A 27728-nucleotide genomic window follows, 5' to 3' on the forward strand; every position below is an offset into this window, starting at 1 on the left:
TATCAAGAAGACTGGCCACTCTTCCATTTTCTCATACGAACTCATATGAGACAGGTACAATCGCACCATCTGCCGCTCAAAGGTAAATGCTTCGAACGAATTTGATAGCAAAGATTACATGTTCAGAAGAAGGGTTTGTGTATTTGCTCATTTTTCTATGCGCTGCTTCCACCTTCACTCAAGTGCAGCGCTACTGTATCTGTCACTTGGTTTTTGGCAAAGTTGCCAGTCTTGTTGATATGATGTCTTTGCCTACGTATTATTATATTATATAAGGGGCTTTTCATGAAACACGTAGACACGATTGTCTACGTAAGCGTCTAATAATGCATTGTTTGAAATAAGAACCTGGCTTTTTAATATGAAATCTCGTTTCTCTTAATATTTATCAACATAAAATAAAACTTCCGCTTTCTAAAATGGTTCATACCGTTTCTTTTGATAATATAAATCCTGTTTCAATAGTTCGTGTACACAAACTATCGTTAATCAAACCGTTAATTATAGATTCTGTCAAGAAAATATTTGTGGGACAGTTATGCGTAGAATTTCAACATGGGACAATTAGGCTTGATGTTGTTTTTATACAAAACCAGTACAAATTATATGTTTTTCTATTTCCGTTCCAAAGTCTACCTAAAAGGTACTGTTTTATGAACAAAAGTGAAAAACGTCTAAAAGTAACATGGGACAAATATGCGTAGAACGTCAGTATACTTTTCTATGAAACACTACAACCTCATGTCACAGGTAACTTCGATTAAAAGAGCCGTTTACGTGCTGTGATTTATTGAAATATATCGGATACGCCATTTTGATTTTTTATTTTGCAAGCCTCAAAATGGCCGATTTATACACAAATATTAATGAGTATGTTGGTGGACGTTGGCCAAATTTGGATTTTTCAGATATAATCCTAAATAGGACCTAGATTATGTAATACTCTAGCAACCACAAGTCCGTGCTCTGTCACAATGTTTCATTGTGATTAATCAACACTCAAAGGGGTAAAATATCAAATTTGGGGCGAATTTGAAAGAAAGGGAACTTGGAGTGTAGAGCGCACTGCCCACTGGACGATTTTGAAGCCTGGCCAGGTGAGTGGGGTATGGGTTTATTTGATTGAACGTCATTTCCAATGCATATATTGATACATTCAAACCATTGGCATTTGAGATAAGACAGAGATAGGATGCGGACGGCCCGCTCAGGAGGAGCGTAACCCCTGTTATGGTTTCCATTTATTAAATAGTTCAGATAGGCTATAAATGACAGGTTTATAGTGAGAGAATGTACCATATTGGGAAAGCATAATTTTCATAGGGTTCAGAGCGGCTGAGCTGTTCGGTTGTAGTTTGACCTTCCTTCAAAACCAATTTAAAACGCATTATTCACATGTTGCAATTATTGAAAAGAGCTCGATATAAGATAGCCACAGAAAACAGACGTTGAGGCTCCAAAATTTCTCTAAAAACTTGTGTAAAGATTCCTATTCGACTTAACGGCGACTTCCCCACTTAAAAACCCTCTTTGACAACATGATGGCGCTGGCATTGCAAAACATACACTAGACACTAAGTGCTGGTAGCGCCAAGTGGCAATTTTCAGCTGATAATTTATCGATACCAGCGCCAAATTGGTCGAAAGTGATAAATTTATAAAGGAAATCAGGAGATGCTAGCGCTACGTAACGGCAACGTTTCCACTTAACTTTACACAAGTTTCTGACCGAACTTGGACGTCTGGTCTCTGTCAGGTAGCTTAATACAATTAAATAGAAATGCCAAAATCTTACCGAGTAGTTTAGCTGTTCTGATTTCGGTACAGTTTGTTTAGGTCGGGTATAGTTTCTGTATGGATTCCCATTTTGAAATAGCTCAGGTTAGCATAGAGTAATATTTTTATTGCTAGGGAACATTCTTTCAAGATCGTCTTTATTTCATACATTTCTCATTATTCATACTAGGGTAAATGTCGGCTTCGGCACCCATTGACTGTTTTCGGCAACCAAAATTTAAACGTTAATTTCACTATGTTTTCCCATAAACTCACGTCCCTGAATGCACCCAAGCGATTCTTTAGTCTTTCAGCTTCAATCTGATTGTATTTGTACGTCTGAGCAGTCCTGTTATGCCAGATTTTTATTCAAATGAAACATACGTACTCTAAAATGAGGTTGATTTTAAGTTGCCGATAATAGAACAGCTGGTTAACACGCAGTTCTAATGGGAAGGTTGCCGAAGAAAAAGAGGCTGCCGACAATAGTCACACTCACCTGAGAAGTTTGGAGCGTTGTAAAAACGCTTTCAAACAGTTTTGAAGAATTCTGTCGATTGGAATGGATATAGAAGCAAGCAGCAGATGAATGTAAACCAACAAACACGTCATAGGGTATACGTCCCTAACCTCGGTCTAATATGCAGCCATAGATTACGTTTTTAATCATAACTCATCAATTAATTTACCTGCAAACGATATTCTACTGCTAAATGGTATGCTTAGATATGCTTATCATGTCGTTTGCTATCAGGAACCGCAAAAAGTTGAAAAACTTACTTTTTTTAAGACAAAAACTCACCAGGGAAATGTATGTAATGTCGGTCTATTGTCCCCAAATTGGGTCTATTTATGGATGCAACTTCGTCCTATCCTGTTTGATTCTCAAAAAAAAACGCTCTTGGTAACGTTTTCTTATGTATTTTTTTTTATCACTATCACTGTTAACTTAATACTCTTCATTCCTCAAAACATTTCTTAGAGAAAATTTTACGAAAACTACATTAAATCACTCAAGTTAAAAATTAAAAATTAAAAATTTCGCTTATCGTCTTTCGACCGCAGAATATCTAAATCAAAACATTGTGATGTTCATTATACAGATTTGGCAGAAAAAATCTCCCTTCCTGTTCGTTCCTTATCATCCAAATGCAAACCACATTGTTGACGTTACTCTTATTGCTATATGCTGTCAAATGAATTTCATGGGCCAAAGTTAGGAACATAGAAAAGAAATGTGTCCCTAAAGTTGGGTCCATGATTTACTTGTGAAAACGTTGTTAAACAATTAAAATAAACATAAAATATTCAAACAGTAACTGTGAGTTTTACGTCTAGTGTGTATTATCAGGTAATTCCATTCAATAAATGCCATAATCAGGCCATTTGATGATCGTCAGTGCAACCTTCCCATCTTAACCTTAGAAGTCATGGCGGCTAAAAACTCCGAACAGAGTGATATTCTCAACCAGTTTTATTACTTACGAGAGCTGAAAATGTATTGAAATGTTGTGATATAAATTGATTTGTGTGTGGTACACATTTATCAATCATCAGTGATCAATATTTTCCTTATTTTTTGTGTAATATTCCTTAATTAATTATTTATTTGCGTGATAGGCCGAATGAAAGGACTAGACCCACATTACATACCGTAACCCTATATGTGCGTGACGCTGAGAAAATGCTAATAGAACACTGCGGACTGCCCGTGCGGACACTGCTTAGATTGACGAGAATACGTAAATTCCCCTATATTAATCATGATCAGTCTTAGAAAATGTTATATGTTTAAGCCCCGTTCTACTAGTTTGTTATTCATATCTTATGCATTGCAGCTCGCGAGAGGTTACCAAATATGGGTTCTTTTTCTCATCCATAATAGTTTGGAGGGAGGAGGCGATCTGAGAGCTGAATAGAGGCAAATAAAATAGGGAACACAACACCATGACCCAAACAACTAACCAACGCATGCGGCTCACACTTAACTTGTTCTATTTCTTTCTTCCTCTCATGTACCAATATTACCTGCCTGAGAACAAATGGAAACACGGCCAGATGCTCAATAGAAAGGAAAAAAAGCGAGAAAGCGTGAACAAGAAAAGAAGAGAGTAAGCAGTAAGAAAGGATCACGCCGGTTGGAAACCGCTAATTTATACTGGACGGAACTGGTAAGTAAGATAAGAAGTGTAAAAGGTGTGTGCTTGCATGATTTACCTATTTTAAAATTACCTATGAGAACCTCATTTCCTTCAATTACTACTCCATTGCAGGTCACACCTAATAATGATCACTAACCTTAACATAGTTTCAGCATTATAGACATTTATAATCAAAAGGTGAGTTGTAAAGTATAATTACCATGCATAGATATAAGTTAATGTACCAGAACCTGGACGGACACGAGCCTACCCAGGGGAGGTCCCGGATACGACCACCCATGTGTGTCTAGAGTATCGCACGAGCTGACGAGTGCAACGGGAAGGACAGTAGGTGTATAGACTAGGGGGCTAGTCCCTAGATAAGCCAACTTAGCGGTTGGCACAACAAATACACTGAACAATTACAATTACAATTACAAATATTAATGAGTACCCATAACAAACAATTATGTAGATTTTTAAGTAAATCGGAGAAGGTCTGTTTTTTTTTTGCTTTTAGCCTGGAATGATCGTGCTACATCACCTCTAAAGTAAAAAAGGTACAAGCAACATTCATAAGATAGCAGAATCTCATTCGGAGTAATGTAGCTAAACACGTCTAGAACTGCTCTATGAAAGCTGGTTCAAAATCAATGCCCTCCAAGCCGATAGGTATACCTCTTCGTTCTGTTGTAGTGAATCGTCAGTGCAGAGAGCTTCTCATTCATTCAAATATTGGTACAGGAGACTTGGAGAAGCTCCTTGAATTGTCCCAGTTTGTGTTATTCTAGTGATCAACAGCAGCACCTACGTGTCACCTCATCCGAAATTCATGCATAATTCGACGATTCACGGTGATTGCCGTTCTGCCGACCTAAAACCGTCTTCTCTCATCAATGATGTGCGTGAGGTCGGTCCGAACGGTTCGATCAGTAGCATCTCTTGATACCTTTATGGAAAAAAAAAACTTGTGGGATTTTCTTCGCGAGCCAGACGAGGAAACGTGTAAGTCAACAGAGGTGTTAGAAGGGTGGCCACTGAATTAAAGACATTACATTTAAAGATAATGGCCCTTATTACCGATGTCACTTCACGGTGAAGTGACAACTTATCACTCACGGTGAAGTAATTACCCGGCATTACACGGCAACCACTTCACCGTGAAGTGACACTCGTAATAAGGGCTAATATAAATTTTCAGATTTTTGAAAATTTATTTGGTTTTAAGATCGCAAAAGATTGTTAAAATATGCTCCATTAATTTAGATAATTTTAAGAAATCCGAAATTTGATTTTTTTTTTAAAGGCTGAGAGTTTTGAAATGCACCTAAGAAGAAATACTATTGGAAAGGCTGAATTGATAGATTGAGCTTGAAAGTTACTTAGTAAAACAGTGAGATCTACAAGCCAAAGCAGAAACCTCGGAGGTAGAACTCTACAGCAAAATGATCAGAGAAGATATTATTCGTAGCTGTAAAACCAAAGTCCTCGAAGACTGGGGTTATAAGTGGAGGAACAATGCCACAGGAACAATCTTTCCTAAGGTACATAAAACCATCTAATTTGAAGTGGCCAGACAGGCAAAAATGGTACAGGCATCGAAAGCTCCCGATTAATAAGTTGAGAGCACGCAATAAGCTAATATGCGATAACCAATAAGCTTGAAGTGCGAAGAAGAAGAAAGAAGACATCTGTCAAGTGGTTATCGAGATGGCATCATTCGACGATTTCCCGGGTGGGTAAAGTCATTCAAGGAGACCCAGATGACCCAGCGGTCCACGATGCGGCAAAGAAGTGCCGGCATCCACGTCTACAAGGTCCGGAAGTCACCAAACCGGAACGATAAACAAAACACGGGGGCCAAAACCCGCGCCAGGAAGCTGTACCGTGAGTGGCCGACGAAATCGAGGTGCTTCGTGATGGACGACGAGACTTACATCAAGGCGGGCACAAAGCAGTTGCCGGGGCAGGAGTTTTACATTGCCACGTCACGGTTGCCCGTTCTCGAGGAGGTAAGGAAGAAGAATGTAGACAAATTCGAATTGGATAAAATTGTAGGATTCTGACTCTATCATGCATTTGTTAGAGAATGCCAAATGAGTTTTAAGGATAGTTGTAGAGGAAATCAAGGGATAATCCTAAAAGAAATCTTGGGTGAATTCCAATGGAATTTAACTAGAAATTTCAGGTAATTTTCTGAAGTATCTCAATAAAATTGTAAGAAGAAGTGAAGGTGAGTTTTAAGGTAGTTCGTAGGAGTTTATTATGGGGATTGTAACAGACCTGTTTATTACATGTTTTAAATTTCAATATTTTGGTTATTTAGCACTCTTTTAGGATTAGTGTGGAAAATGTGTCACTTTGCCCCGTAACGTGGGTAGATCACCTTTTCGTGGTACGTTACGGGATGTAAGATCTACCACCGATTACTAGTCCTGATTACTTCAAACTAGGGGAACAGGATTTTTCAGTAATCCAAGGAACACATCTTAGTCCTTGTTACTTTTTAAGCCTTGTTGATAGTGACGAGACTCAGCTTTGTCCACCGAGGATGATCTTGAAACAAGGAAAAAATGAGCTAGTTAGTCTTCATCTATGTGATCCTAATCTTCTATTCGTTGTTCCCTAGTTTGAAGTGGTTAAGACTAGGGTTCTGATGCATGGTCATTATCGGTGTCATACCTTAATTTTGTTGCTAAGGAATCCAATTTTGACTGACAAAGGGGCGCGGCTTTGGAGGGTGTTTCAACACTCCGAAGAGTATAAATAGCGGGACCTTTCAATTAGAATCGATTCCTTGGGATGAATGCAAGAATAACAACTGTATCAAAATCGAATACTTCATAATTTCTCAATAGTGATGGAGTAATACGACATGCACTTAACTAAGGACACGGGATATACTACAATAGATCAAATTACTGGTCTCAGTAGTGTTAGGTCCCGAACAGAGGAAAAAAAGTGTCACTTTTAATCGTTGGTCCTTATTTATGTTGTACTATGTACTAAATATTTGTACTAAATATTTGTACTAAAACGATAATGCCATAAGTATAGGCTCCGTTTTTTCTCGACTTTTGTGAAGTTGTAATTAGATTTCGCTTATGCTCCCGCTCCAGAAATTTGTGGCATCGCGAGTGATAGTTTTTAAGTTCAGTTTATTTATGCGTTGTATGATTTTATGAGCGGTCGCTTCGTGTTTGCGTCAAGGAGCAATTGACTATATTAAATCTGAGGATTGATCCCCGTAAGGCGGGTCTATGATCGGAACTACTACACCAAACGTGACAGAGCTGCTTGCAAAGGATTCACTTGGACTGATTTGGTGAGATTGTTCCTTTTTTTACTTTTATCTATTTAAACTTAATTTCTATGAATCCGTAGCATTTGGAATCATTTGTTCGGATGAGATTTAACTTTCACCCTATGGATTTTAGACATCCTATTTTTTAGGAGACATCCTACTAAATACGTGCCATCTACAAAGCAGGAATTGCTTTGATGATGGAAGTGTACACGCAGTACCAATATACATTTTATATCGGTACTACGTGTATGCGGGGCGTGTTGTTAGTTCATGCATTGTTTCTTCTCATTGTAGACAGCGAATAACGAATAGCGAGCAAGGGCGCTATAACCTAGGCGAATACAGCATTCCCTCCGTATAGGTTACGTCCGCACACCGCTCTCTGTTGTCCTTCGACTGAGGTTGGCTGGATCGATTGAGGGATGGCAGTGGGTGGGTGGTGCCGTCCACGCTTGTACGGAGGGAGGACTGTACGCTCGAACACAAGGGGTAAATACCTGTGTTCCATCCCAGGAGATCGGACAACCAAGGAGTGTACATTAACTTTCTTAGCTCTGTCACTCCCAACGATTTATATAGCCTATTTTCAAATCCTGCATACGGAGCGGTTGGTACGGTATGTCCTCGCTCTTTGATTAGCTGTGGATTAAATGTTAACCACTGTCTATACTTATTAAGTAGACATGGTAAACATTCACTTCCACAAAAATTAACTAAACGCTACACAGTAGGCCTGGCCGCTTTATTGTTTGTTTCACATCCTTGATGTGCAGCAGGCATTAATAATGACAAGAAAAATGATAGATGTATCATTTTCCAGGATTCTTTCAAGTACTGGCTGTGTATGTGTAGACTATGTGACTATGACTAGACTAAAACGATAATGCCATAAGTATAAATTTAGGGACAAGAACATTATTTGAATCGTTCTAATTTACTAGAATAAAATTGCAAACCGGAAAGCAAAAATTAAACCAATCATAATTAAGGAAAAACCACAAAAGAAAAACCGGAAACCAATCAAAATTCAGTAAACACAAAACAATAGAAGGGGGCCAAAGAGAAGGGTTTGAGTGAACCGAAAAGCGCAATAAGAGTGAATCTGGTGGAAACCGTTGACGAGATAAGGTGGAATCATTTCGAGATCAAAATTGTTTCGCGTGTAGTTGATCTTGAACGGTTGATTTGTGTGATTCATATTTTCGGTAGTGAACCATAAAGCTTAAAAGAGTGTCAAGCAAAGTCGGTCGAACTACAAGGAGACTAATCCCATTCAACGTGGGTGTTTAGTCTGGATTAAAACTACCGTTCGTGCCGCTCGAACACTCAGTTGTCACTAGGTGGCAAGCAGCAAACCACCAACTTCGATTCCGAGGCGAAAATTTACCCGTCGAATCCGCTGTGCGGCCACGCTAGACTACGACGATTGGGAACCACACCGAGATATTTCAGTGCGTCGACGCCATAAACGAGTCAGCCATCGTTGGGCCTGCAAGCCACGTCGGCTCCCAAGTAAGAACGTTCTGTGTGCATGTGTATGATGCTCCCTAATGGACAGCTCCTAAAGCAAGCCTGCCCAACGTGCGTCCGCAACGAGTTTAGAAAAAGTCTTCGCATCCGGCCCGCGGGTTGTTCTATTCTCGTTCATTAGACGAAACCTTAGAATCATGTTTGTGGATTTCGGTAACAGTTTCTGATATCAATATGCAACGAGTGTTGATGAGTAGAAAACCATTTTAAGTTTGTTATTAAATAACTAAGCTACTGACGGTGCTTATCTTAAAATCCAACAGAATAAATAAAAATATCAATTTCGAATTATTCCTGAAACCTAGCAGCACGCTTGTCATAAAACAGTTGCGGAATCATCTCTATTACTTATTTCAGTCATAACCAAGTTGCTGCATTTTTTCGTGATGGCAGTGAGCTACTTCCCTAATAAAAATTGTATGGTTAATTTGCTTAACGACGTGTTCTGGGTATCATCCAAACCATTTGTGGAATAGTTCAATGATTTGGGTTATCGTTCGTTTATGGTTATTTTTTATTAGGGTTGGAAAGAACCTGCTTTTGTTTTCTTTATAAGGTTTTCCAATTTTTAATGCTTGTTAAATGACACAAAACCTTCTGATTTTATAAAAATGTGGGAAACTGCGTAAGAACCGACCAACTTAAATTCACATACTAAAATATTTTTCAAATGTTTGGATTCTGAAAGTTCATGTAATTTGGGCTACAAAATGGTGAGTTGACAACCTGGAAGGAGCGGAATTCCTAGCCCTGGTCCTCACAAGTTCCTACTTTACGCCTCCCCGATTCATTTGATAACAAAAGACTACCAGCTGAAACATGGACACAGCTGGGTGGCGTAGCCTGGGCAATGTTGCCAGTCCGGCAATAGCAAAGCATTCTAGTAGATATTCTAGTACTACACAATGTTTGTTTTGATTCGCTATGAAAGTTTGACAGATAAAATGGGCGGTTCGTGGATTTTCCTATGTTTCGAGGGGTGCATCGATTAGCTTGGGACCGAAGATAGTCCCCCTTATTCTGCGAGTCACGTGACTCTCTCTCATCGGTGAGGTGACAATAGTCACCTCGTGTGAGGTGACTCTCCATTTGATTTACATGGAGAGTCACCTCACACGAGGTGACAATTGTCACCTCACCGGTGACAGAGAGTCACGTGACTCGCAGAATAAGGGGGAGTACCAGAGCTGAGCCAAAAAGTTGAGCTCGTTTCTTCGGGACCTTCTGATCTTAGAGTTACCTCTATGGTCCTAGTGCCAGCGTGGGACTCTAAACAGAGCTATGCACAATGATCCCCCGGCGAGACAGGGGGTTGGGGCAGGCCCAACAAGCCGCCCTGAAAAAAAAAACAAAGTTGCAATTACTGAAGAAAGAAATATGGATCGGACAGACAGACCTACGCAACGAAATAAGGACTACGATTGGAAACTCGGAACATGGAACTGCAAATCGCTCGGCTTCCCGGACTGCGATAGGTTAATCTCGTGCGGACCCTTCGCAGACTACGAGGCTGGCGAAGTGTGGCCATGGATCGAGTAAAGTGGAGATGACTTCTTCGGACAGCAGAGGACAACAAGGCCTTAGCCTGATTGGTAAGGTAAGGTAAGCTCATTTAATTTTTTCCATGCAATATTTTTTTATGTTTATGGATTTACACCAACAATTGTTATTTTTTAAAGTTCGCCATTTTATTACTGTTTCGTTTTTCTAGATAAATCAATTTCAAGATATTATTGTATTTCTAAAGTTCGAGTGACATTAAATGTAATTTGTCATTGATCCAAAAATCACAACTTCAACGCCAACGTTTTCATAATGTCGCATATTCCAAGCACTATACTGTAGATTTTCATAGGATTTAAATAAAGAGAAATGCAAATAATATTTCCACTTACACATCACATTTCTTGGTACGAACTTCTTCCCAAATTAACATTAACAGACCTCAACAAATATTGAAAGCTTCATGAATAAAAATGCTTATTTAGATCTTAACCAGTTGTTCGTAAATGTTTGTTTGGCCGGTCAATTAAGTTATAGGTTGTATTTTGCCATAATTAATTTTGAGGTTAGATCCCTGCGCTTCGGTCAGAGAGCGTATAGGGCGTCCTTGTGCCAATTTGGTCGTGGCACATTTCGAGTATGAGAGAGTAATTGACCAGTTTGTCAAGCAGTTTTGGCGTGACTTTCTACCAGCGATTTCACAAAACTGGACCTACTAATTTCTATTTTTTTTTGTGAAATGCACAAATGTTGGCTACTTTTCTCGAGGTTCTAGAAGAAAAAATCTTAAAATAATGTTTGATTTCAAAGTTCGAGTGGTAGTAAACGTCATTTTATCTGAAATTCAAGTACTTTCGCAGATTATCCGAAGTTGCGATAGTGAAGGTATGATCACAGACAAGCAGACATAACACTCTTAAAACGTTCATCGAAATCGTTCTAACGGTCAATTTAAATGTTTCTTAGTTGGTAGTACCGCCACTTGTGGTGCACATAATCAATTCCCTAGCGTTTGACGTTTACACACTACAACCATCTGTTGAGTGTATTGTGTGTTTATTAAACTGATGCAAAATTTGACTTTTTCGCTCCACAGTGCTTAACTGGTTTCAAATCGGGTCCTGATTAGCCTCCCAAAGTTACAACTCATTTGGTTAGAAACAGATTTCGCACAATCCATTTGAAGTTTACATGTAAATTACTATGGGAAATCTCAACTTTTTGTTCATTGCTTTCGAGTCTTTTTTTTTCATATTGAGCTGCGAAACAGTTCGATAGCGATTCTTATAGAAAATTCTCAGCTACAAATTTGCTGAAGATCGTTTCTATGTAAAACGAGACAGGAAAAAGTTATTAATTATTTAAGAGATTGGTAAACTCTAGGGTAAACTTATGACATGATCAAGCAACTGCTCTGTAGGCAACACTGTTTTTTGCAGTGTTACATAGTAGCCATGATTTTTGTGTCCTATTCAACGCCCCAGAAACACCAATGTTGCCTGCTGAGCAGTTGGTTGAGCATTATCATAAGACATCAGTGCATTGAACCATTGATAACTTTCGATCCTTGCATTTAATCAAAAAGTGGTCTTCAGCAAAGTTGTAGCTGAAAAAAATTCCTTTTTTTGAAGCAGACCGCATATGGTGAATTATTAGATAGACATGAACAAAAATCTTGGTTTTACCATAGTAATTCCCATTTGAAGTTTAACGGTTTATGCCATCTCAGTTTCTCAACAAATGGGTTCAAATTTGGAGAGGTTAGTCAGCATCCGATTTGGAATCGTTTAAGTATTGTGGAGCGAAAATTTCAAATTTTGCATCACTCTAGTCTTTATACATCAAAGGATATACGACAGATGGCGGTAGGGCTTACAATGATAAATGTTCAATGTGTTGTGTCTGCTTGTCTGTGATATAAAATTGAGGTAACGTTAGGATAAAATCAAAACATTGAGAAATATAACGCATCACTTTCAGAAATACTTCACTTCGCAACCGATGAACCATTCTGACGGCCATATGAGTACCCAAGTAACCATATAGCTTGAGCTTGCTTGAGCTTGAGCTTGATTGACCGCCCACGGTTGCTACTCTGTTATTGCCAGATCAGCTGTAATTACACAGAGAACCAATAGATAATGCTTGGGACTAGCAATCATCCTCAATGTGTAAAAACTGGTGATCTTAAATTAGGCAATACCAGCGCCGGCCGCGCCCGAAAACAGGTCAAGAAAGGAATGGGAAGGATTGTGTTGACATGACACTCGTTTTGATGGAAGCCGAGAACACCTCTGCACTTCCACGAGGAATCACTGGGATGTTGGATAAGAGGGTTGGGTTTGCAGCAGGGTTCGTTTTGGTAAACGATAAGCTGAATTGATGTCCTAACGATCATATAACGCGAAGGAGCTTGGGACTAAACCCACGGTCTTCTGCTCAGTAAGCAAAAACGTTTGCCACTAGGCAGACGAGCACCTTTTTAATCACCGAGTTGCTGTTATTACCATGTAGTCATATTAACAAATAAAACGATTGACGAATCTTGAATGTGGATGGGCCTAAGATTAGACTCATGATGTTCTGCTCAGTAAGCAAAAACGGTTGCTCTAAGGCCACCGAGCCCCTCATATCACATAATACCGTTGCTCAAATTTGTGTATCCATTCAAACCCGGAACCAACGACAACAACGAGTTTCGCAAAATACACGATACACAAGCGATTTTACCATAAATCTCTTTGATATGTAAGGACCTGGGACCGCGTTTTCCTGCTCAGTAAGCAGGCCACTGTAACCGACGATCTCTCAAATCCGAAAACGAGTTAAGCGAGTTATAACGACCTTCTTCCACTAGCAGGTCTGTTTTTGTTTGCACAGACAGTCCCACTAGTTTCCGATACATTTATAGGGGATAGTAGGAGATTAAAAGAATGGAGAAGAGTTATAGAGGTTTTTTTGTAGTTGTTTTGCTGAAAAGAGAGAAACAGAACTAAACGAAATTACACCTGTTGAAAAAAGATAAGTCTATTATTTTGGTTAGTGATCGTTTGGATTTGGGTGTGTTTAGGTTAGTATAAATAAATAATACTATATAGTCATATAAATCACCACAGCTCATTATCTTCAGCGTTATCGGCGTTTCTGGATCTTTAGTTGCCTCTGTGATATACTTACTTGCGGCATACTATTTTGGGAGTGTATATGAGCGTGTACCATGTACGGTAGCTCATCTCTCATCGTGATGGTGGGACATAGTAGACAAATTAGAGAGAAAACAAGGAGGTATTAGTATTAGTTATATGTAAACAAACAAAACAAAAGAAGAGAAGAGGAAAGAAGAGCAGAAAAATAAAAAGGGGATAAAGTAGATAACAAAGAAAAGAAACGTAGGCAGATTATTAGAAAAGGCATTATCCGAGACTCAGCAATCAAATGTCACTCCCGCCGAAATCTCAGCGAAACCCTCCCCGCCGAGACCCGCACAGCCGTGTTCGGTAGAAAAAACTAAGTGTGTAGATAGATTAGTAGGAAAATAAATAAAACTACTTTATGACTCAAAGTGCAATGAATGAGCGTTAGTTTCGGGATCATTTCAGTGTTAGAGTTATGTTAGTTTTGATCCGTAATCAGCCCTGCCGACCCCTCAACATTAGTTGCAGGCAGTGGTTGTTAGATAATGCGGCACTGTAACTACTACTATTTTAGAGGTATGATTCGTCAAGTTTATACAACTCAATGTTTCAATTGAGGCAAACTATCTATCTTACAATTACAAAAGCAAACCTAAACTTACAATTATATGCAAATGCAAAATGAAACTTGACAAATCATCGTCAATCCCCTTATTACAGGGCAGGGCCTGACGATTTGAATCTAATTTTGATCAGTGAACGGGCACCATATGGTACATTTTCTCACCATGAACCTATCATTTCCAGCCTATCTGAACTATTTAATAAATGGAAGCCATCACATGGGTTACGCTCCCCCTAAGCAGGCCCTCCGCATCCTGTCTCTGTCTTATCTCAAATACAAAATGCCAATGGTATGAATGTATCTATATATAACTTGGAAATGACGTACAATCAAATAAACCCGTAACCCGAGCAAAGCTAAAGATCAAATTGAAATCAAAATTTGCTGTTATGATGTAACTTATTTTGAATACTCCAGTTGATCTCATTTTGGTTGACTTAACGGTTAACACAGCAAAAATGAGAGCAAAATTTTACACTGTTGAAGCAAACGGAAAACTAATCCTGCTTTCAATGAAATCAATATGATTACTGATTTTGCATTCATAATGTTTAACTGAATACGGGCCTGGAGTAAATGGTTACCATTCATGTTTCTCAAGCTGGGCTCCAATCTCACCCCGGGAAAGTCACGAATGACCTAAAATGTGTCAAACAAATCAAATAAACAATCATCATTAGTTCAACAACAGATGAATTTCAATTAAATTTTAAACAAGACGTAAACAGCAGAACTTCAAGTTAAGTTGCTTTCATTTAAAAAGTCTTGACTGCATAATGAAAGCACAATATGATATCAGACTTATGTCGTAACATTTGAAATCAAAATGAGTTTTCATTATGATAGGAACTGCACACTTTAATATCGATTTGCTTTCATTTTGTTAACCGACTTTGCTCGGGAACCCACTCACTTGGTCAGGCTTCAGAATCGTCCAGTTGGCAGTGCGCTCTACACGCCAAGTTACATTTTTTTTTTTCAAATTTACCGCAAATTTGATATTTACCCATTGAGTGTTGATTAGTCACAATGAAACATTGTGAGAGAAGTTGAGGTTACTAGTGTATTAAATAATCTAGGTCCTATTTAAAATTATATCTGAAAAATCCAAATCTGGCCAACGCCCACCCTAATCCTAAACCTGTTGTAATCCACCTGAAATGACTAACGAATTGAAGACTTTGACTACCCAGCCATGCAATAGTCTCATTCCGTGCCTTATGGCAACTTGATGATTCTATTGCGCTCATCTTCTGGCACCACCCAGGGGAGACTTGGTCCTGTACCCAATGCTTAACTTATCTCCATTCCACTCAGCTACTCGCAATTTCTTGTGATATAGTGGGCGGAATATTATTATATGAGACAATTCAATGCAGACGTCTTTCCAAATTTGGCAGATCGTCAGGTAATCGGTGAGTTACCACGATAGTTGCTATTCAACAACTCGACAACGTTCCATCGTCAACGCATGCTATGAGAATTTCCCATTGCAGACGCCAACGAAATGACGTCATCGAGCTATCGATCAACTACCCTGGTTATCGCCTGGTACCTTATAGCACGATGCTAGGAGGCGAACCGGAAGAATCGATGAGCTACCTCCCCCTATGAGTACCCAAGTAACCATATAGTCGTAATATAGCTGGTATATTCTTACTTTGCTTGAGTATGGTTTGTTGGGGAATCTGATGAAACTGTCACTTCTTGAAACTGATCCCTTTTGTATTTCTTTTATTCTCTTTTCGCACACGGAGCGCTCGATGGACCAGCGACTTTGGACGTGAGCCTCGTCCCAGATCACAACGGCAATTCAATGACATATGGTGGACATGAAACCGACCAAAAAAGGCGGAATCATATTAGAACCAACCAAGGACGATCTACGGAAGGAAATTGCCGGTGAAGCACGAAATGAAATACGAAGCGTTAGAGAAAAAGTCCAAGGGATTCCAATTAACGATGGCGGAAGAGCAAAATATGGTGAGAGCTTTACAATTATTAAAAATAAAATTAAATATCAAAATGAAACTAAATACATTTTTATAATGCGTTTATTTTTCTAGGCTTATTTGCTGTAGCTTTGTGGAGCCGTAAACTAAATACATGCCAGTTATGAAAAAAAAATATGATGCATACATGCGGGGCTTATTGTGAGTGAAAGTAACCTCGGAATGAGCGTGACTATCCAGACATTCTGAAATGGGTTGCTGGATCTGCAATAGAGCTATTGAGGTTAGATTATATTTATTAATATTGCAGTCATCCTCATTGCGAACTGCTCGTTTGTCATGATTTACCACAAAATAATACTAATATTCAATATTCAGAAGTTTAATATCCTTTCAAACACAAATCTAATGGTAAAAATTTAAATTACCGAAAGGTAGCAGAACTTTAAAAACACATTATAGCTCTTACAATATTTGAATAAATGTTTACGCCAGAGTTTCAGAATCAATTAAAGAAACAGATTGATGCTTTACCAACAGAAAAGACTTACTTTTTGCAGATGTTATGGCCTTTAGGAAAATATGCAAGAAACCGGACTTTGGAAAAACATGTGAAATCTGGACCGTAATTAAAAAATTTCCGAGCTGTTGTTTTGTCGGTTCGAAATCAAAATTACCATGCATTGTTTCAGAACTTCTATGGTATTAATCCCAGAATTTCCTTTGAATTTTACTTGAAATTATCATGAGATTCTCCTTAAATTGTTCAGAAAATTCTCTTGGAACTCTTCTTGTTATTACACTGGAATTAATTTGAGACTCTCTTTCTTTAAATCCTACTTAGTATGTCTTTGGAACTATCCTGAGGTTTACATTCTTTTAAAATTTTCTTTGAAGTTTACGCAAAACTTTTTCTCAGATAGCCTTCGTAATTCTTCTCAGAATACCATGGAATTCTCTTCTGATTTGTTTAACAATTTATTTTAAGTTCTCCTCATTTTTTTTACTAACTTCAGAATATTATTCCGTTGGTTTTTTTCACGGAGCTTCCTTGAAATTCTCTTCAGAATCCTCCTCAGTTTTTTTTAATTATTCTCAGAACACCCGTTAAACTCTAATTAAAATTCTCTTGAAATTATCTTTAGAATTCCCTTGTTATTTTCCTCTCAATCCCGACACGTTGGCCCTTATTACCGATGTCACTACATGGTAAAGTGACAACTTATCACGCACGGTGAAGTGATTCCCATTTGATTTACACGGCAATCACTTCACCGTGAGTGACAAGTGACACTTCGTTGTCACCGTGAAGTGATACCCATAATAAGGCTCATTTATTCTCGGAATTACCTAGGAATTCTCCTGGAACTTCTCCGCACATTTTCCTTGGACTTCCTTGCTTAGGGCTGAATCTCAGAATTATCTTGGGAATCTAGTCAGAACTTTTTTATTCGTCACAAATATTAAATTCAAATCTCGAGTCATAGTCTAAGACTCCAAAAAAAAAATGCCAAATGCCAGCTGAGCAGCTTTCTCTAAGACAACAAACCACTAAAACAGTACGATGAGGGGTTATAAATTGCCCCGTTATAATGGGGGAAAGCAGTATAGACTCAGCAACCGTGCGTCTCCTTAAAAATGAAATAATAAACATCGCACTTTTACAACCCTATTGCAAGGAAAATATGAAAGAAGGAAAATCACATCTGCCAGGGCGGCGGGCAAACGATCCAAACAAAAGCAACAAAGCAAGCTCTTTACAACAACCCGAAGCCACCCATTCCGGCATCCTCCTCAGCTCCGTTGTTTTGCATGATGATGGAGGTTGGGGCCGACGACTACTGCGGCGACGACACTGCATCACTCGCTCGCTCAGTTACCATTCGGGATCGGTCGCGTTCGGAAGCATTTTCTCCACATTCCTGGAGGACCGTTACGTTTCCCAGTCCCCCTTTCGATTTGAATTCTTCTGTGCTGCATCCGTCGATGTGTAGGTTGTTTTTCAAATGTTCGATTGCATTTGCGATTCGTATATTCAAAATATTCATCATCTAGAAGGATTAACGTTTTAAGGATATAATATTCTACCGGACGATGGTGGGTAAGATTTTAGATGGGCACCGTTGTTATCACCGTCGGTTTCTGGAAGTCCTTCAAGAACCAATTTTCGTTCCCGTGCTGTTGCGAAGTTGACGGTTTATTGTAGGGGAACTAGATGTAATACGCGCCAGAGGGGTAATATAGCCATCGACCTTTTTTCAAGTACTTTTAAAGTAGCATTTATATGAACATTTAACTAAATGATAGATCAGCAGCCCACCTAGCAGTTCTGGATGAAAAACCATTAAATTTTGTTTGAAAAGTCCATGAACAATGCGCATGGTTATATTACTCCGCTGGCGCGTTTTACTCCATTTTCCCCTACCTGTGTAGTGAGTTTTTATTTTTGAAAGAAACCACTCAAAAGCTGCCACCCGTCCGCTTGCTACGTTGTTCACGAAGAAGGAGAAAGGATGAGGAGGTCGGAAAACAGTAGACCAGTCAAGAGTGGGTGGTGCTGGGCGCCGAAGAAAACAATAAAAGAAAGCAAATTACGAAAAAAGTGCGTTACCAAGGATTCCGACCAGAGTAGAAGACGAGCGTTGGAAGACGGCAATGACGGTTCCTTTTTATGCGAATTGGATGACAATAGCAAAACCGTGATTTTTAATTAGCGCCAGTGAGTGATACATGATGATTGCTTAGCACACGCCGGACGCTAGTATTGGTGACCGTGTATAAAATAAAGCGCGAAGTGCACTTGTGCACTATACACAGAGGAGAGCAACATCCGAGACTGCGGAATAGTAAATTGATCAAATAAGGTCTAGTGCATCTAATACTAGTTCCTAGTTCCAGCGCTGCAGTGTGCAGCTGCAGCCCCGGTTGGTGAAGGGGTGTAAACGCTTGTGGTGAACGAGGGACCACCGTCGGCGGCAGCGGGTTGTTTTGCTGTGGCGACTGCAGTTCTGCATACTGCAATTGCAATATTGGGGGTGAGCGAGCTAGTGTGTGAGACATTGAATTCTAGCTGAAGCGTAAAGATAGTGGAAACCGCTCTAGCAGCGGCGTTCCACTGGAAAAGGGCCACAGTGCGAGTGTGTAAACAAGATGCACATTAGTGCAGCGATGAGGCCCTTGATAAAAGTGCATAGTAAAACAGTGACCGTCAAATGCGAATTGCGCCACACGAGCGGCGTCGTGGTGGACGAGCTTTCCGACCGGGCTCTCGGTTGTTGACAGCTTTCTTGAACGTGCTACTAATCTAATGGCACACGACTGGCGGCGACGGATGTGATCGTAGTAGGCAACGACATTTCCACGTGCGTCTGTGTTAGTGCCAGGTCGGGAGAACCATAATGGCGGAAAATATTGTGTAATTTTCAGTTACGGTGGTGTTTTCTTGTTTGAAAATTGATGGAGATTATGTCCAAAATCGATCAAAATCTGTGTAAAAGTGGAAATATAGTGCGAAATTGGGTGAAAAGTGTAAAAATTACTTCCTTCTGTAAGAAATAAAGGGCCTAATTTAAACAAAATGCCTTGGGGTGAGGAAAGATCCTGTTGCTGAGGTGGCACCAAGTAAAAAAAAAACGATGCGTATGGCCTACTGCGAGGTGGTTTTCATGGCAATCCAAGTGCACAATAACAATAATTAAGTTCTAGCGTTCAGAATCATAAAAGCCTATCTATAATGATCGATTCTGTAACCAATTTTTGGGAAATTTTCCCATACAATGTAGTAACAGGTTGTATTAATTAGCAAAAACAACATCAAACGCACCGAGAAGTGTTAATCCAACCGAGCTATTAAGAAATCGATGAAGAGAATCGATCATTGCAGTTAAGCCCTTATGATTCTGAACGCCAGAGTTAATCTAAGAAAGCATATGTTTCATTTGTTCTAACTTCTTCCTCCTCTCACAGCTGGTATGAATAGATATTGCACTCAAGCATGTTATACAGAAAGTGATCCACACTAAAAAAGTGATATTTTTTTTTCCTCAATGTCCTGAGCAACGTAATCGAAGTGAAACTGGTGAAATTTTGAAACATACTGAAGAATTGTGTTAGTGCAACAAATTGCAGCGGCTTGTTGCTAACAAGCGTGAAAAATAATACAGGTGTATCACGGTGAAAAGTGAGCTGAGAAAAACGGAAGAAGAAAACAAAACAAAAAGTTCTGCAAGAAGAAAGTTTGGTGACGCAACTTTGGCTTCCTGTTCAAACAAAACCGGAGATTGACATGCATAAGTGTGTTTGCTGAAACTTGTGTTAGGTATATCTACCTATCTACATACCAACGGGGATTGGAGAGCAACAGATGCCGCCGACAACGACGACGACGACGACGACGGCGGAATGCAAACAGTTTATTTTATTATAGTGTAAGTGTTGATTCAGATATTTTTATGACGGTGCACATTATTCAACAATATAATCGTTTCCATGGTTTTGCCGTTGTGTAACTGCTAGGGTCAATGAGCACTGAAATGATGATGGTGCAAATTACTGCAGAACACGGGAATAAGCTTACGTATAGTTATTGTTGTGCACCAGAACCTGTTGAGTCTCGTGATTAGAGTTTTCATTAGGCTGATGCAAATTTTGAAATGTTTGCTCCAGTGTGCTCAAATGGTTTGAAATTGACTCCTGATCATCCTTTCAAAGTGTGAACTCATTTGGTTGAAAACTAATTTAGCACAAACCATATAGAGTGTTCATAATCAGAAGGGCCTACACACTAAAAAAATCTGAATTTTACTGGTGATGTAAACATCCATGCATGCAAACATTCGTGCATGTAAACTTCCTTTTCACGTAAACTAGCAGCTTGCAAGAAATTTTGCAAACAAAGGTGGAAAGTTGCATACAATATATGGAATATTGCATGACATGTCTCATAAATTTACACGATTTATAATGTAAATTTGTATGATTTATGACGCTCCATTTATGTGCATCATAGTAACGGAAATTTACACTACTTTTTTTTAGCTGTGTAACTACAGTTTAGGAAATTCGGAGAAAAACACGTTTGAAGATTTAGTTTGTAATTAAAATTGCGGTATTTTCATATGAAATACATTCAAGGTATGAAATTACTGTATCACAATAATTGTATTGTTATTTACCTAACTATATCTCTGGTTCGATAATATTGTGATAATTTTTAGATACAACTTCATTTGCCGTTTGTCAATTTTACACTACCATAAATAGAGTGATTTAATACTAAAGTGATTAGATACTAAATTGAAGTTAATCAGGTCATTAAATGAGCAACTGTATCAATTGGTATTTATTGTTAATTGAAACAATGTGTATAATTCAAAATAACAGTAATATTCACTGCTGTGTCATTCATAACATTCGAACAGTTCCACGCCAAAAGACGAATCGAACTGACTCGACCTTCTCCGATTTGCGTGAAACTTTGCGTATTAGTTTGTTATTATCATTTATTCTAAAATTCGGCCGTTTGATTCATACAATGGTGTATTTATCATTTTTCATTAAATCGTTGCACGAAAATATAGTTTATATTCGAAATGACGTCTGTAGGGAAAAATTAATTCTTTCTATGAAAAATATACACGGTAAATTTTGAGCCCAAACAATTTTTGAAAATTTAATTTAAAAAAAATCCTTGTTCAATATTTTGTTTTTAAGTAATCATATTTTCTGCAATTGTGATAAGAAGTGATGAAATCTAATGCAAATTGAATGTTGGCCTACACGCCATGCCAAAATATATAGCAAAAAATAAATTTTAATATTACATCCAAGAGAATGCATTTCAATCATGTCGAAAATCTCATGTTATTTTTATGGCCACAAAAATAAACAAATGCAGTAAAAGCAGCGTAATGTCAGTTCATGCACTGTATTAATGATAATTTTGTCCTTTTTGGCAAGTAATATTAACCATATTTTTGAAGTGCATCCATTTTGATGTGATATCAATATTATTTTTTGCTGTACAGTTAACACATTTGGGTTAATGAGGAGGTCGATAAATCCCAAAAAAAAAACTGCTTACGTAATTATGTCTCATCAAAGAGTTGTTACTAAGACACAATCCAATGACCATAGCAGTCGAAGAAAATTTTCTGAAATTTGGAAAAGTGTATCAATAATCCTATGGGGAGATTTTTTCGAACCCAGGACTGCTGGGGTGAGAGGTAATCATGCTTATCACTACACCACCGACGCCGCTCTATGGGGAGATGGTTTGGTACATATTTTCAAATAAATATGGCTTTCTTTCACAGCAATTGTTTATTATAAGTATTTTAACGTGAAAAAATAACGAAACTGAATCAACCCACCTAAGGTGAGATCTTAGGCTGGTAGCCAAAAACCTATAATTTAACACCAAATTGCACAATAATGAAAAATAAAGTCGATTGATAGTCATCATGAGTGTCAACGACCACATACCAGAGTGGTCCGGAAGGACGAATTTTGGAAAAAAAAATAAACAAATAAATAGTGCATGAAGAAGAGTCTAATCAATTTGGTGTCTTCAGAGAAGTTTTTAGTTGAAAGAAGGTGCATCTGATGATGGGGTTGCCCATAAATTTACTCATTGCAGTGTACGGAAAAGCATTCTCAAATCTCATTCATTAAGCCTCTCTGAGAGAATAACTCACATGTGAATCTGACAAAAAAAAAATCTCACGCTTGAGATTCTCATGCTTTTTCACGCACCAAAAAATTAATCCAGCTTAAAACTCATAAAAAGCGCTCAAACGTCAATTGATAGCAAGCTCAAGAATGTTTTGTTGGCTTTCCACCCACTGATGCAAAAATAACACTAATAACAATGAATAACGTCAAAATATAAAGCAATGAATGTTTTAAACTTAAAACTCATGGGTGATTTTTGTCACAAGGCAATAAACTGACGCATGAGATTTGAGTTTTTGAATTTTACCATCATTGCTCATTGGGACACCACTTGAAAATTCTAACTTTTTTGGCTGACGATTTCAGATATTGAAATGTCCTACAAAATAGTACAACTCATCATTTCCATAAACTTTTCTGAAAACACACATTTTCTAGCATATCATTTTCATTAAGATATAAAGCATTCTTTATGGAAGGCCCATTAAAAGCAATGTTGTGGCTTTAACTTTGTTGTTTGATTTTTCCAAGGCATACTATGATCAGGAAAGTTTATTTTTATTTTACAACAACACACAACTTTCTAGAAGACAGTTATCGAGGAATCCACAAATGATACATGCACACTTAGAAAAATTCATGTAAATTTAGGTGCTCTGAGACTGACATATACGAGCTTCAAATTTGACATAAAATTGTGTCATAATAGACGCGAAATTCAGCTCAATCAAACGTACTTTTCGTCGAGCAACGAACTTTTGAGTCTCGGAGCACTTAATTTTACATGAAATGTTTGTTTACGTTTCTTCCTTTATGTCAAAGATGGATTCCGTCACGTGTAAAATTAGGTATTTCTAAGTGTGTGGGGTAATTTCTTCAAAATATGAAGTTTTACATCAGTCAAATCTCAAAATGGGGCGAATATTTTCAAAAACCAATAGTAATTTCATTGTGTATGGAAAGCGCTTATGACCGTTGATGAAGTTACTGTCTCCGGGAAAGTTGTTGAGTGACTAAGGCATTCCGAATGCTAGATAATTTAGTCCTGAACTATATCTATGCGGTGCTAGTCTACATTAAACTGATGCAAATTTTGAAATTTTCGCTCCATGATGCTCAAACGGTCCCAAAATGGGTCCTGATTAGCTTCCCAAAACTTGAACTGATTAATGAAGAAACTGAATTGGCACACACATAATGAAGTTTATATGGAAATTACTATGGAAAAACAAAATTTTTAGTTCATATCTATCTTAAAATTCACCACATCACCAGTGTTGGCAAAAGCATCAATCAAATAATATTTTTCCACTCTCATACGCTCTCAATATGACACGTGATATTGTAACAAAATATCATGCTTGATATTGATTTTACAAGCTCCTTTGATATTGCGACAATTGGACGTGCAAAAATCAAGCTGAGAGCTGACTCGACACAAAAATGATTCCGTTGCACATCGTTTTATTAGAAAGAGAAAGTATAGTTTGCTATCTCTTTTTGTTCTTCACCGATGGCAGACACGAGAGACTGCGGCCAGCCGTTCGGGTGTAAAGCAAAAATCATTAAACTCAATCTCACCACAATTTGGTGAGATTTGCAGCTGGTGAGTTTGATAGCAGCATAGACCCAAGCAACGTAAACGGACTAACGATTGGAAACTCCGAACATGGAGCTGCAAGTCTCTCAATTTCTTGGGAAGTACCCGCATTCTTTCCGATTTATTGAGGGTCCGCAGGTTCGACATCGTAGCGCTGCAGGAGGTTTGCTTGAAGGGATCGTCGGTACATACGTATAGGGATGGTTATACCATCTACCAGAGCTGCGGCAATACACATGAGCTGGGTAGAGCTTTCATCGTGTTGGGTGAAATGCAGAACTGCGTGATTGGGTGTTGGCCAATCGATAGCAGAATGAGCAAGTTGAGGATCAAAGACCGTTTCTTCAATGTCAGCATAATCAACGTGCACAGCTCTCACTTAGCAAGTGACGATGACGATAAAGACGCTTTTTACGCGCAGCTGGAACGGGAATACGACAGCTGCCCAAGCCATGACGTCAAAATCGTCATCGGTGATCTTAACGCTCAGGTCGACCAGGAGGAAGAATTCAGACCGGTTATAGGAAAGTTCAGCGCTCACCAGCTAACGAACGCCAACGGCCTTATCAATTTCGCCGCTTCTAAGAACATGACCATGCGTAGCACCTACTTCCAGCATAGCCTCCCATATCGGTACACCTGGAGATCACCGCAGCAGACAGAATCGCAAATCGACCACGTTTTGATCGACGGAAGGCACTTCTCAGACATTATCGACGTCAGGACCTATCGTGGCGCAAATATCGATTCGGACCACTACCTTCTAATGGTCAAGGTACGCCAAAAACTTTCCGTTGCCAACAACATTCGGTACCGACGCCCGCCACGGTACAATCTGGAGCGAGTGAAGCTGCCCGAAGTCGCAACTGAGTACGTGCAATGCCTCGACGCAGCGTTGCCGGATGAGGGAGAGCTCACCGAAGCCCCTCTTGAGGACTGCTGGAGCAACGTGAAAGCTGCCATTAACAGCGCTGCTGAAGGTGCCGTTGGATTCGTGGAGCGGAATCGACGGAACGATTGGTTCGACGAAGAGTGTCAGACGGTTTTGGACGAGAAGAACGCAGCGTGGACGGCGATGCTGCAGCAAGGAACCCGTCATAATGTGGAGCGATATAAACAGAAGCGAAGGCAGCAAACCCATCTTTTCTGGGATAAGAAGCGCCGCCTGGAAGAGCTGGAGTGCGAAGAAATGGAGCAGCTGTATTGTTCTCAAGAAACACGCAAGTTCTACAAGAAACTCAACGCATCCCGCCAAGGTTTTGTGCCGCGAGCCGAAATGTGTTGGGATAAAGAAGGGGGTATCTTAACGGACGAACGTGAGGTGATTGAAAGGTGGAAGCAGCACTACGATGAACATCTGAACGGTGCAGAGGCGGAGGAGAAATGGCTTCGTCGGTACAGCGGATGAGGGGGACATGGCAGCTCCCACGATAGGTGAAGTTAAGGATGCTAAAGGGTGTCCACGATGAAATTGCCACACTATGAAATTGCTCTAACTTTTTAACCGTTGGGTAGAATTTAATGAAAATTTGGGTGGATTTAGTTCATAGTGCATTATTTACATCCTGCAAGTTTTAAAGTCCTGTGATCAAAATGGAAATGGAGTCGAAAGAACAGCTCGTGCGTGATAAAATCTTGCGCATTCATCACGAGAACAAGGATCTCTTGCATCGTTCCATCGCTAAAACGTTGGGAATCGCGAATTCCACGGTGTCGCGAGTGATTAAGCGGTTCGAGGAACGGTTGACCACCGATCGGAAGCCCAGAAGTGAAGGAAAAAGTATTCCGTACAACACCAAAAATCACAACCGTGTAGTTTGAGCCTTCAACCGAAATCCGAACGCCTCCGTTAGGGATGTGGCTAAGAAGCTGCACCTAAGCCGAAGTTTTGTCCAGAAGGCCAAAACTAAGGCTGGGCTTCGAACGTTCAAGGTACAAAAGGCCCCTAATCGCGACGAGAAGCAGAAAAAGTCCGCCAAAACCCGTGCCAGGAAGTTGTACCTCAACATGCTGACGAAAGTTGAATGCTGCATCATGGACGACGAAACATATGTGAAGGCCGACTTCAAACAGATCCCCGGCAACCTGTTTTTCACGGCCAAGGATAAGTTCAGCGTTCCGGAGCATGTCCGCACTCAGAAGATGTCCAAGTTTGCGAAGAAATTCCTGGTTTGGCAAGCCATCTGCACGTGCGAGAAGCGGAGTGCACCTTTCGTGACCCAGGACACGATGAACGGACAGGTGTACATAAAAGAGTGCCTCCAGAAGCGGCTGCTTCCTCTCCTGAAGGCCCACAACGTCCCAACAATCTTCTGGCCGGATTTGGCCTCATGCCACTACTCCAAGGACGTGCTGAAGTGGTATGCGGACAATAAGGTCAATTTCGTGCCGAAAATGTTCAACCCTCCCAACACTCCGGAGCTCCGCCCCATCGAGAAGTACTGGGCGATTATGAAGCAGCACCTTCTTAAACGACCTAAGGTAGTGAAGACAGTCGAGGAACTGAAGAAAGTATGGGTTTACATGCAAAAAACGGTTGATTCACAGGTTGTGCAGAATCTTATGGCCGGGGTTAAGGCCAAGGTGCGGGCATTTGCGTATGAACTGTTAATAAAATACGAGTAAAATGGTAAAATGAAGTTTAATAGTTATTTCTCAATCCCTGAAAATTTGATGGCAATCGGATGAAAACTCGAATTTTGCGAATCAATTTTGTGTGTGGCAATTTCATCGTGGACACCCTTTATCCGACAGCTTAAGAACAACAAAGCAGCTGTGGAAAGATGGTATCGGAGCGGAATTTATCAAAATGAGCCCGGATAAGTTGGCCACTTGTCTGCACCGACTGATAGTCAGGATCTAGGATACAGAACAGCTACCGGAGGTGGAAAGAGGGAGTAATATGCCCAGTATATAAAAAAGGCGACAAACTAGAATATGAGAACTATCGAGCGATCACTATTCTTAACGCGGCCAACAAAGTGCTTTCCCAGATCATCTTTCGCCGTTTATCGCCGCTAGCAAGCAAATTTGTGGGAAGTTATCAAGCCGGTTTTGTAGACGGGCGATCGACAACGGACCAAATCTTTACGTTGCGCTAGAAGGGATGAGTTCGAGGTGGTGGATGAATTTGTGTACCTCGGATCATTGGTGACGTCCGTTAACAACTGCAGCAGAGAAATTCGTTGACGTATTATTGCCGGAAGTCGGGCTTACTACGGACTCCACAAGACCCTGAGGTCAGGTAAACTTCACCTCCGTACTAAATGTACCATATACAAGATGCTGATAAGACCGGTAGTTCTCTACGGGCACGAGACGTGGGCGATGCTCGAGGAGGACCTGCAAGCACTGGGTGTTTTCGAACGACGAGTGCTTAGGACCATCTTTGGCGGGGTATGTGAGAACGGTGTATGGAGGGGAAGGATGAACCACGAGCTGGCGCAACTCTATGGTGAACCCTGTATCCAGAAAGTTACGAAAGCTGG

At 39.7% G+C, this 27728-nt stretch overlaps 1 protein-coding gene across 7 annotated transcripts in view; it reads left to right on the forward strand.

Moving 5' to 3' along the window:
- Positions 1-17802: 17802 nt before the first annotated feature.
- The window catches only part of Clk (circadian locomoter output cycles kaput protein Clock), a 35704-nt gene continuing 25778 nt past the window's right edge, over positions 17803-27728 (forward strand). Inside the window, exons 1-2 of one of the 7 annotated variants that reach the window (XM_065219893.1) lie at positions 17803-17962; positions 19935-20395. The gene's annotated coding sequence lies outside the window, so the exon portion shown is untranslated. The other 6 variants (XM_065219892.1, XM_065219898.1, XM_065219897.1 and 3 more) reach the window with 6 other exon arrangements.

The sequence above is a fragment of the Ochlerotatus camptorhynchus genome, unplaced genomic scaffold, assembly GCF_037179485.1.
Source record: "Ochlerotatus camptorhynchus isolate MF236.1 unplaced genomic scaffold, CSIRO-AGI_Acam_v1.1 ptg000112l, whole genome shotgun sequence".
NCBI lineage: Eukaryota > Metazoa > Arthropoda > Insecta > Diptera > Culicidae > Ochlerotatus > Ochlerotatus camptorhynchus.